Source organism: Telmatherina bonti (assembly GCF_933228915.1).
Source record: "Telmatherina bonti genome assembly, chromosome: 7".
Lineage (NCBI taxonomy): Eukaryota > Metazoa > Chordata > Actinopteri > Atheriniformes > Telmatherinidae > Telmatherina > Telmatherina bonti.
In genome coordinates, this window is record NC_136625.1 from 34,398,699 (window position 1) to 34,410,712 (window position 12,014).

Below are 12,014 nucleotides of genomic sequence, written 5' to 3' on the forward strand. Positions count from 1 at the left end.
TTCACAACAATGTTGTCACAGGGCGCTTTACATACACATCAATTCAAGCCAATTCATACATATCCTATAATAGAAACCAACTGATTACATCGAGTCATGACTTGGATCCAATCCCCCATCCTGAGCTGCATGCGGCGACAGTGGGAAAGAAAAAACTCCCCTTTAACAGGAAGAAAACCTCCGGCAGAACCCGGCTCAGGGAGGGCAGCCATCTGCCTCGACTGGTTGGGGTGGAGAGGACAGGAAAGATGGATCAACATGAACAACTGCACTTATTCAGGAAGACCTGCGGTCATAAAAACCATAAAAACCACAAATGAAACCTGGAAACCTAAACAGTGACATTAATTTGTCTTTACAAAACCTGAAACTGCAGTTTGCTTCAAGTCTACAGACTGAAAACCTGGTTCTGTCCAAAGATCCAGAGATGTCCAACATCCAGTTAGGACTGAACATGAATAATGCTCACTAACATGAAAGTATCATTTTTGCAATATGAAAAAAATGTTGGCAAGAGGGCTGCAAGGTGCTGGTTGGATCCCACAGCTGAGTCAGTGGGATAAAGGCTGGTCTTGTTGTAATTTAGGTAACAAAATGAAATGAAATGTGATAAGAAGAGAAAAGTCTCAAGACATTAATAAATTTTAAAAAAATTTAAAAAAGAAAAACAGCTTTTATTTTTAATGACAGATCAATAATTTTCTTTCTCTTGTGCTTTAAAACAACTTTACAGGTTGTAACAAGGGCCAAATAGATATGGTGAGTGTTCCTCTTTTATGGAAAAGAAATTCTATGTTTATGTTCTACATGCTGATGCTCACAGTTTATCTAGAGGGGATTAATGGAGCATAACTACGATGAACTTAATTTTATCTACATTTATAATTTACCAAGGGTTACATTGAATTTGCTATGTAACAGAGCTCTGGTCTGGATGTACTGGACTGTAAAGCAGTGGTTCTCAAACTGGGGGTTGGGACCCCCATGGAAGTCGTGAGATAATTTGAGAAGTTCGCAAGAAAATTGAAAATAATATAAAGATAACATTTATCAGATTGGTAAAAGGCTGTCCATGATAAAACCCTTAATGCAGAAATAGATCATATTAAAAATCCGACTTTGGCATTATCTCGTTGAGAGAAACAGATTTTTGGGCATGTCGGCGATTTGTCACAGCAATAAACTGAATCCAGAAAAAAGCCCTTTATCCTAATTTTAAGTTTTTGTGTTTTTTTCCCCTCTTCTTTAGTCATGTTTTATTTCTATTTTTGTTTTTATAGTTGTCATTTTTTTAAAGCTGGGGTCGGTAATCTTGCTCAGAGACATTTTTTTTTAACTTAGGGTGAAGTGGTTCCTCGTCCTGATAGTAGTCTATACATTCTGTAATCATGAACAATAAGAAATATAGTTAGACCCTTTAGTTTACTGTAAATCTTTAAAAACTCTGACCAATCCAAACGTTCGGACCAAATAATTTCTTATATTTCATAAGCTTCTTCATGGCTGAGAAAATGCAGGAAGGATTTCCCGACCTGGCTCGGTTTATTTGCCTCTTCCTGCTAAACAACCAAGAAAAGAAAAAATTGTTGGTGGAAAAAGCAGCGAAAGAAAAGAAAACACTCGGAGAACGCAAACATCCGCCACGCCTTTTAAAAAATTCCTGGATCTAAACTGTGAAATTAAATCTGTTCTTCCTTTTCACATTTCCAACAACTCCTGAAAATGTAATTAAAATTTGTCCCTAACTTTTGGAGTTATCTTGAACACAAACAGATAAATGCCCGTAAAAACATAACCTGTTTGGCGGAGGAAAGAAAAAAGCCTTGGATTATGGGCGGAAGCCCATAATCTTTGTTTTTCAGTATTTAAACGACGGCTCATGGTCGATTAATCTTGTGTTTTGTAACCAGGGTTTGTGCTGGACTCGGGGCTAGATGACGAACTCAAGACAAACACTAATGTGGAGCATTGCATGAAGACAAGTTATGATTATTCTGACAAATGTTATGCCAACTTGTCTGTGTGTGAAACTGAAAATAAACATTTAAAAATGTTTTTACTTTGATAGAGGTTTTTTTTTTTTTTTTTTTAAAGATTTCAACAGGAAGGGTCCTAAAACTGTCGCTTTCATTTTGGTGTTCAAATTCTGTCCTCCTTCCTTCCTTCATCCATCCATCCATCCATCCATTTGGATGCAAAAAAATGAAACCATTTAAAAAAGTGATTATTCAAACCAATAAGCTGACATACTAATTACCTGGAGGTAATTAAAATGTATTTAACCTGTAATCAGCTTGAACAACCACTGAGTCATGAGAAGCATAAACTAATATTGTAGGAAACTTTCCATCAATTGATCATAACTATCATATATCCTTTTTGGTTAATAATTTTGAAGAAAAAAAAATCTAATCAATCTGTCAGTCAAACTTTATTTACAAAGCACTTTTAAGCATAACAGCAAAGTTCTTTACATAATAAAAACAATTTGCATCTTAAAACCACAAACAGTAACACACCCAGGATTAAAACAAATCAAATCAAATCAAATCACACACATCTTGTTCTCTGTGACATAAGCTAAACAGACATAGAGCCCCACTCCGACACCTGAAAATAAACTTCCTATAACTAATATATATATATATATATATATATATATATATATATATATATATATATATATATATATATATATATATATATATATATATAAACATGTGTTTGCCAGTGGCGGCTGGTGAAAAATGTTCTAGGTGGGGCTGACGTGACAATACATTGCTTTGCCTGGTCTAGTTTAAGAATTCAAACCAACAGTCAGATGATTACAATTTGATATTAATGATTTAATCTCCTCAAATCACCATTTTTATAGTTAAAGAAACTTAAACAGTTTTCAACAATATAGTATTCTAAGCATGCTAGAGAAAAAATATCAAATATAATAAGTCAAATATTAAAGGGTATAAACTGAATTTATACAAATCAAAAGTGTGTATGAGTGAATCAGAGAAAGAAGAATGTGTTTGTGTTCCTGAGGTGAGTATAGTGTGATAGCTGAGTGGAGGGGATGGACAGTTTTTATTTGTACAGGAACTTTGCTCGTCTGTCTTTTTGAGTGGCAAATTTCTCAATGACTCTGGTGTTGAAATCAGGGATGTCCCGTGTTAGTTTTTTTCTCTATGGAGAGCAGAGCCAAAGCATTAAGGCGATCTTGTGCCATTATATTCCTTAGGAAGGTTTTTATTCTCTTTAACGTTGAGAAGCACCTCTCTGATTCTGATGTGGTCATTGGCGTGGTAATCAGGATGTTGAGAAGACTTACAGTTTCTGTAATTGTGTCTTGGAGATTATTCTCCATCAGAACCTGAAAGAGAGCCAGTTCACCACTGCAGCTCTGGAACTCTTCATTACTGTAGATCAAGGACAGCTCTGTTTTAAGCCTGGCCTTGTCCAGTGAGGGATATGCTTCCACCGCAGTATCCAGCGCTGAATCTGGGAACTTGTCCCGTTCTGGGAACAAGTCTCCTTGCAGCAGAGTGACCAGGTGTTTGGTGAAGGAAAACCTCTCCTTGGCATGGCACATAATGGTGTCACATACCTATAACATGATATGTAATTTTAAAAAAAGGTAAGAACTAGGTTTTGACATTTCATTTTAAACAATAAGCTTTATACTTTTTTTAAAACAGAATTTTCTTATTTTTATTTATATCTTATGACTTTAATTAATTTTTTACTTTTTGTATTGAATGTACACTGAGAGCAAGTAACCACAGGAATCAAATGACTTGTTTGTTTGTGAAGACTTGTTGAAAATAATTCAGATTGGAATTCTCCTTTTCTTTCCTGAACAACTCCAGTTTTTATGAGCTACTATCCTGCAAGTTTTAGTTTTTCCCAGGTACAACACACTTTATTCAAATGAAGAGGTTCTCCAACAACTTGTTGTCATCTTCTGCCCCTGCCTGTTAATGAGACATTGATTTGGGTCAGGTGTGTCACAGCAGGGAAACACTAAAGCCTGCAGGATGGTAGCTCACAAGGACTGGAGTTGGAGACCCCTGACTGAAATATACATTGTCATATCATCACATGACAATGTATATTTCAGTCAGTAGCACTATTTCAAACAGCTAGTGTGGTGAAAAATTGTTATTCTTCTGTCCACCAGGTGACAGCAGTAAGTGTTTACCTTCAATGCCAAACGGTGTTTCCGGTCTTCTCCCAATGTCCGCCGTTTCTTTGTGGCTGGTTCCTGTACAGGTCCACTGGACTCCTGACCCTCAACTAGGGAAGGAACAGCCTCTCTGATAATACACAAACAGTACATCTGATTCAAAAATCATTTTTGAAAATGGGTTAACATATAATATATAACTCTAAGTATGTATTAAATGACGAGTTACTGTATTTGAACATTAAGCTACATAGAGTCTATTCAGAGACAATTAACATTTTGGTAACACTGTGCACAGAAGCTTGCCTGATAGCCTTCATGCCATCAATGAATCTCTGGATGATTCTTGAGATGTAGACAGAATCAGTGTTTCTTTTCTGCAGCTGATTGTACAGCATGTCCACATGTGGCATTATTTTGTGGAACAGGGCCAGGAAAAAACAAAAATCCTCATCTTGAAGCATTCTCATGTAGCCGCCAGCCTCTCTCTTTGTAAGACTGTCAAATTCAGGTCTGTTCCGGATGGTCTCAAAGCACCTCTCCAGATCAGCCTTGTGTTCATACACTGTGTTAACAGCACGACTCTTGAAGTTCCAACGTGTTGCTGATACACTTGGAAGGCGATGCGCGACCACCTCATCAAGCACTGCTGTTCTCTTGCTTGACTTGGAAAAAAAAGAAGAAAATCCCCCAATGTCAGAAAAAAAGTGACTGATCTGGGGAAGATGCTTGTTGCATTACTAAGTTTAACTGGTGGGCATAACAGTGAACATAGTAAGCGTTTCCATAGATGTCCTGGATCTTTCGCTGAACTCCTGCAGTGGCCCCCCTCATCACTGAAGCCCCATCATAGGCCTTGGCAATCAGCTTCTTTTCTTGCCCCTCAGGAAGGATTATGCGCAGCCTTTCTAATAAGGCACTGGCAATTGTGTCCGAGCTGGCATTGGAGAGCTGAATAAACTCAAAACAATGCTCCTGGACATTGTGGCTTCTGTCAGTGTATTTTAGAACCAGGACTAGCTGACAGTGTGTGGAAATGTCAGTTGTTTCATCAGCTTGGATGGCTAAAAAAATCAGCTGTTTTGACTTCATCAATGATTTTTTCTTTCAGAATTGCCAGCATACAATCTAGTAACTCGTTTTGTACGGTCTTTGAGGTGCCTCTAAAAACAGTTGCATTTTCAAGATGGTCGTTAAAGTCCCAGTCAATGGACGCCATTAAGTCAACTAAGACTCTGAAAAGTCCAGGGTTTTCTGAAGTGTCCCTTTCATCATGCCCCCACAATGCCAGTTCAAAAGCACTACAAAACTTAATGCAGTCTATGAGTTTCGATAAAATTTGACAATTTTTATCAACCTCTTTGTTGTGCAAAGAAAGTGTCCGTCGTCCAACTGCGTTGCTATGCTAATCTTTTCTAGCACAGCTAGCTTGATGCTGTTTTCCATATGAACTCTTGATTGTTCATGCTTCTTGATGCGTTCGGAGAGGTGTTTCAAGTCGGTTTGTCTTGACTGTGTCGACGTTAAATCACATTCATTCATTTTCTGAACTGCTTAATCCAATTCAGGGTCGCAGGGAAGCTGGAGCCTATCCCAACTGGCTTTGGGCGACAGGCAGGGTACACCCTGGACAGCTCGCCAATCCATCGCAGGGCCACACAGAGACAAACAACCACTCACGCTCACTCCTATGGGCTATTTAGGTAACCAGTTAACCTAACATGCATGTCTTTGGATGGTGGGAGGAAGCCGGGGTACCCGGAGAGAACCCACGCATGCACAGGGAGAACATGCAAACTCCACACAGAAAGGCCACTGACCAAACCCCTCCCCAGCCAAGGATCAAACCAGTGACCTTCTTGCTGTGAGGCCACAGTGCTAACCATTGTGCCACCGTGCAGCCTAAATCACATCTGTCACTTTAAAAAAGAATGCAGGGAAAACAGAAAAGTGGATTGGCGAGTCCACAGCCTGTTAAGCTACGACTTCCGCTCGAACCAACTCCTGCAAAAACTCCGGTTGTAAACTTTGCCTTTCTCCTTGCTCTGCTGGTTAATGTTAAGGTCGGGCTTGTCAGGTCTCAATTCCTTAACACGGATTTTCTCCTCCATTGTCCTTCTTGCAAAAGGGGAAATAAATAAGGATCTCACCGAATTTGGTAGAAGTTTCTCCTCGCTCGTTAAACTTACCATCATTCCGCAAACTGACCGCACCACACAAGCTTCTCTCCCGCGCCCTCTCTCTGTCGCTCTCGTTTTTTTCTTTTTTAAGAAATAAATTTTACATTCTCCCCATTTTATCGGGGGGGGGGGGGGGGGGGGGTGCCCCAGCGCCCTCTGTTGGCCGGCCGCCACTGGTGTTTGCACCAGGAGGGTGTTCCAGAAAGTAGGTTTAATGAATGCTGCTTCCTCTGACGTCTTAACCCGCACAGTTGGTTCCAAAACCCCGGCTATGAATGAACCAGCAAAGACAATCACGATGGCAACAACCACACACTCAGATCAGACATTCCTGATGTAGTGAATCTCCATGACTAAAACACCGGATGATTTCTTAATGCTGAGAGTGTTGTTTAGTTCTTGCAGTTCAAGGATTCAAGTCGTGTTAAAATAAATTCAATGAACTAAGGTCATGTGTTGGTTCACAAAGATGGGCTATTTTCAAAACACAACATATTGGAACCACAAAGGCTCATGGGAACTCCATATTCAGCAGGAATTTAACCTTTTGTGATTGTTATAGTAAAGCTTTTGGGTAATGTGCTTTCCCTGAGTTGGGTTTACATTTAGACAATGTAGGAAATTTCAGTTCTGTTTGAATGTTTGGACGGTACGGGTGTAAAAAATCAGAACAATGTATGAATAATGCTCATTATTGGGTAGAAATAATAATCAGAACTGAAACTTCTGAATGACACTTTCTCAGTTGTGCAGATTTTACTTTTAAAGTCATAAACTATACAAGACACACATTTAACATACAAACATACTGCCTTTCTCTGGTGAGCTGGGGGTTTGTTACATGAATCTTAACCTGTTAAATGTTAGTCGGTATGAAACCTTGAGTGATTAAGGGGAACTGGTTTTCTGGTGAACAACTAGTTTTTGTGCAACATGCATCCCAGATCACATGATAAATCAATCAGGATCTGTTTTGTTGGGTTTTAGCATATCTGAAAAGTTTTGCCACAGAGCCTATATAGCGAGGAATTATTTTGGGGGGGGGGGCACATAATGATTGTTACTATGTAATTAGACTGATTGTTATTGAATCTAAGTTACAATCAAAAATAAAAAAAAGCATATCCTGAGATAGCATTCAAGGCTTTGACTGTTCAGTCGGTGTGATTTAAATGGAGGCCACACAGATACGAGCTGAGGCAATAAATGGTTACATGGGTTCAATAAAATATTTTGACTTCTGAGCAGGTAAAAGTTCATTGCAATGTTTACTTGTTCTTCACAACATATCAATTTCAGTAGATTCCAACAATTATTAACTGATTGGTTCATAAAAGGCTGTGAGTTCTGCTTTCGTGTAGTGATTTCATTCTCAGCATCATGTGGGTGAGCGGTCTTGGATTTGTCCTCTTGGTTTGTATTCCTGGAGTCCTGCATGGTTAGTATCTTAAACCTATGGTGCCAAACACTCACAATTAGATATAGTTTACTGGGATTCACCGTGTGTGTATGTGTGTGTGTGTATTTACACTGTATTCCAGCTCAAAGTGCAGGACAGCCATGCAGCGCTCCGAGCCTGAATGGTGGGTTTTACTTCCCTCAGCAGGAATCTTATCCTCATGAAACAAAGATAAGTTATTCATGTGATGATGGATTTAAACTATCCGTGAGAGGCTGGTGGGCCACCAGCACCTGTCAAAATGGGATCTGGTCTCCTAAACCCCAGTGTATAGGTAAGTGTCTTCTGAATGGAGCTCCTAGAGCTGCTTAAAGAACTTCGAAATTCAAGATCAGGTATTCGTTAAAAGTTGAGACAAACTTGTTTTGCTTTGAAAAGTCTTCTGCTGCCTCACCTGTTGCAAATAAAATATTTCTAAGAAGTCAGAAGATTTCACAACCTTTAAGGGGTCTTGAGCAATAATTCTTCAGGCTTTGTGAAGGTATCAGTTTGTCCATCTACATCAGCCAAGCTAAGTCAACCTTATTTATCAGCACTCTTCACAAGTGCTGCACATAAAAGAACTAAAATATTAAAACATTTAACAATAAGAAAATAAAAGAAGTTAAAACAATGTAGTAAAAACAATATAAGCAATAAAAAAAACAAACTCATTCTTGGTTTAAAAAGACTTCTGGGCAAAGTGATGTTAAAAAAATCACCAATCAGACAAAACTGCACCACAGATCTTCAGATTAGACACAGGCGAACCGGAGTCCAAAACCAGATCCAGTGTGTGACCCTGGTCATGTGTATGTCCACACACACACACACTGACATAAAAGTGTCAATAAGGTGCAAGAAGTCCTGAACCAAACTTTTTTATTAATAACAAATTAAATAATAAGGAGCTGATCATATTTAGACATGATGTCAGTCAAAAGTCCAGTGAATTCATTTACAAACTCCTTGTGGTATTTAGGAGGCTGACTGTGCAGAGTACAGGACAAGAAGAACCCAGTCCAAAGACATGAAGTTCAAAGCTGGAGAAGGAAAATAAGGAAAGCTGCTTACTTTGGAAATGTTCCTGTACACACTCGCAGTTCCACCTCAAAGTTAGAGTTAAAAAAAAAAAGCAACAATTAGGTGGTAAAAGTTCTGAGAAAATGTCAGACACCAGCAGTCACCCAGGTCTCCGTCACTAATCACACCCAGTTAGAGGGAAAGAAATCCTTCAGGGTGAAAGTTTTGTTTCTGTGGCCTGGCGTTCCTGACATCAGCAGGAAGAACCGGCGGCTTAAGAGGGCTGGAGGCTCAACGGAGAGGCTGCAAGTTCCCCAAATTTAACCTGCACCACCAATCTCACAAACACGTTCCATCAGGTCTGGAAGGCGTGCACGCCAAGCCTCCACGGACGTCACAGAGCATACAGCGATGACATCTTAGCTGATCTTAATCAGACGCCGCATGATTATAAATCTGATACAGCCATGAGCAAACATCTGATATGAGTTCATCTCATACTGGGAATGAAATATAGGTTAATGGGATTTGCAAACCACTGCATTCTGTTTCTATTTACACGTTAAAACAGTGTCCCAGCTTGTTTGGAATTGGAGTTGCATATAAATACTTTGCCATCACCTGTGATGCATCTTTCTGTTTGTTCTTATGATTTATTTCGCTTTTTATAGAAATTCTCAGTGCCTGCAGTGAGATACCTCAAATCACCCATGCAGTCATCATTAATCAGGATTACCAGGAAATTTTTCCTGCAGACTCAGAAGTGTGGTACCAGTGTAAAAATGGATATTCTACAAAGGAAGGAGCAAACAAAACATCCATCTTCTGCAGAGCTGGAAAGTGGACTGAAGTCTCAACATGCAGTAAGTGGACAGTGTCATCATCAGTCAGTCATCATGACTAACTTGGTAAAAAAAACAATACTAAGAAAATAAGAAGAATAAAGAAACATATCTAATCAGCTTCTCCACCGTTTATTCTGAAGATAAACTTTCACCTCAGGTACTTTCTCAGCTGCTGGTTTCATTGAGGTGGTTTATTTACAGCTCCTCCCAAGTACAGATATATGAACAATATTTAAAATATATACACGGGTTTCTCCCTACACGTTCTCTAACTTCCAGCTCTGCAACACAATCCAACCTACTCACCACTGTTTAACTCAGAATGAGCTCCTCTTAAACCTGTAGCTCCTCCCACAACAGGACACTTACAAAGTCATTCATTCATTTATTCATTCATTCGTTCATTCAGTATCTTAACCGCTTAGTCCTTTGAAGGGTCGCGGGGGCAGCTGGAGCCTAACCCTGCAGCCTCTGGGTGAAAGGAAGGGTACACCCTGGACAGCTCGCCAGTCCATCTCAGGGCCAAATTATCAGAAAAAAAAAAGATTTTTCCTAAACGACAGTTGTTCTGCATAACAACTAGACATACCAAAACAATCCAGACCAGATATATATCTTAACAACCCCAACATCATGATAATGAACATTATAAAGAGGAAAATAAAGTGATGCAATGCAGCGTTTCAGAGCATCACGTCATGCTGGCATCACTGCCACAGTGCCGACGTTGCCTCGGTTTACACAAATGACCCACCAACATGGTGTCACAGGACGAGTAAACGTCCAACAGCTTGTTCACAGTTGTTATAGTGAGACAACTCGGTGTGCACCCCTAATATTCTGCTAACGGCAGGTAGACTGTGACAGACTGCTACACAGTACTGTGTGTGTGTTGCTGGTGGTGTGTAGGTCCTTGGGACAACCGTCAGGTAAGTACAGGTGTGTGGAGGCATCTGTGTGTGTGGTGTCGCTCAGCAACACACATAACAAGGGCTCTTTGTCACAATAATATAATGAAGGAGTGAAAATCAATACAAACTAGTTAGAATTACATTAATAATTGAGATTATGATATATTTTATATAATTTTACCATAGTGGAGAATAAATCATAATGATCAATAAAAAAAAACTGTGTTTTTTCTATTGTCAGTACTCAACTTTAATGTTACATTTACTGTTGATTTTAGAGTAAAAATGGGTGTGTCAGTTAAAATAACAAAGATTACTGTGGAATATTTTCTTGTATCCATTTAAACTGCATGAATCATCAAGAAAAGGGAGCAGGCAAAGCTTGTGTGTGTGTTTAGATTTTTGTGCACCATTTGTGTAACTGACTCACTGACTCAAATGACTAAAAGTTGATTCACTTTAGTGAAAGACTAATTGTTACAAACCCCGCCTGCTGGAGGAAAGGGGCAGCAACATGAAGGACAGCAAAAAAAGTGGTAGAAAGGAAGATTTAATATTTTACCAACATAACTTCAAACAAAACAACCCCAGTTGGTTCACACCACAAAACACCACAACTCCTTACAGAAAAAAAACACAACCACGATTAGTGGGAGCTACAACGAGAATCCAACAGGTCACCAGAATCCTAAGTGGTAAGTTGTTCTCCGCCATAAACATAAAAACAGTGGAGCTCCAGCTGGCCAGCTGAGGAGTGGGCCAATCACAGCTGGGTGTGTCCTGTGCAGCCAGCGAATCGCGGAGGTGTGATCATGGCACACAGATTGAAGAATTCTGGTGTAGAGAATCCTGCATTTAAACCCAGTTCAGTTAAAAGAATCACATTTATCATCACTTGTAGATAATCAGTAATCTGTAGAGCTGTCATTAAGTTCAGCAGAAGCCTTGTAACGAGCCATCCGTTTGATCCAGGTGTTGGAGAAAAGCTGCGCCTCAAAATAGCAGGATGGTAAATCTCGAGGGATAGACTTGGGGAACATCTGCTATATTTAAATTTGGGTTATTTGCGCGTCGTGGTAAACAAAGGCTGATTGGGAGAAAATTTCTGAAAAAGTGAATACTGTCAGTAAAACTAAGCGAACAGAAGATGAAGTAAAAACACGGTATGAAGCCATTAGAAGGTGCACAATAGAAAAATCACTAAGAAATTTATTTACTGAAAAAGAAACTTGTTTTGGAGCAGTTAAGGACTGCAGAATGCATGGAAACCGAATAACCTTGGACCATCCAGCGACACACAGCATTTAGGGATCCCAGCTGTGACATGCCATATCTGTTACATGCAGGTGTGCGTGACTCCTCTCCACATCCATCCTGACTTCCTCCAACACCTCCTACATGCTGCATAAGTGATATGTTTTGATGATTGTTCCTCTT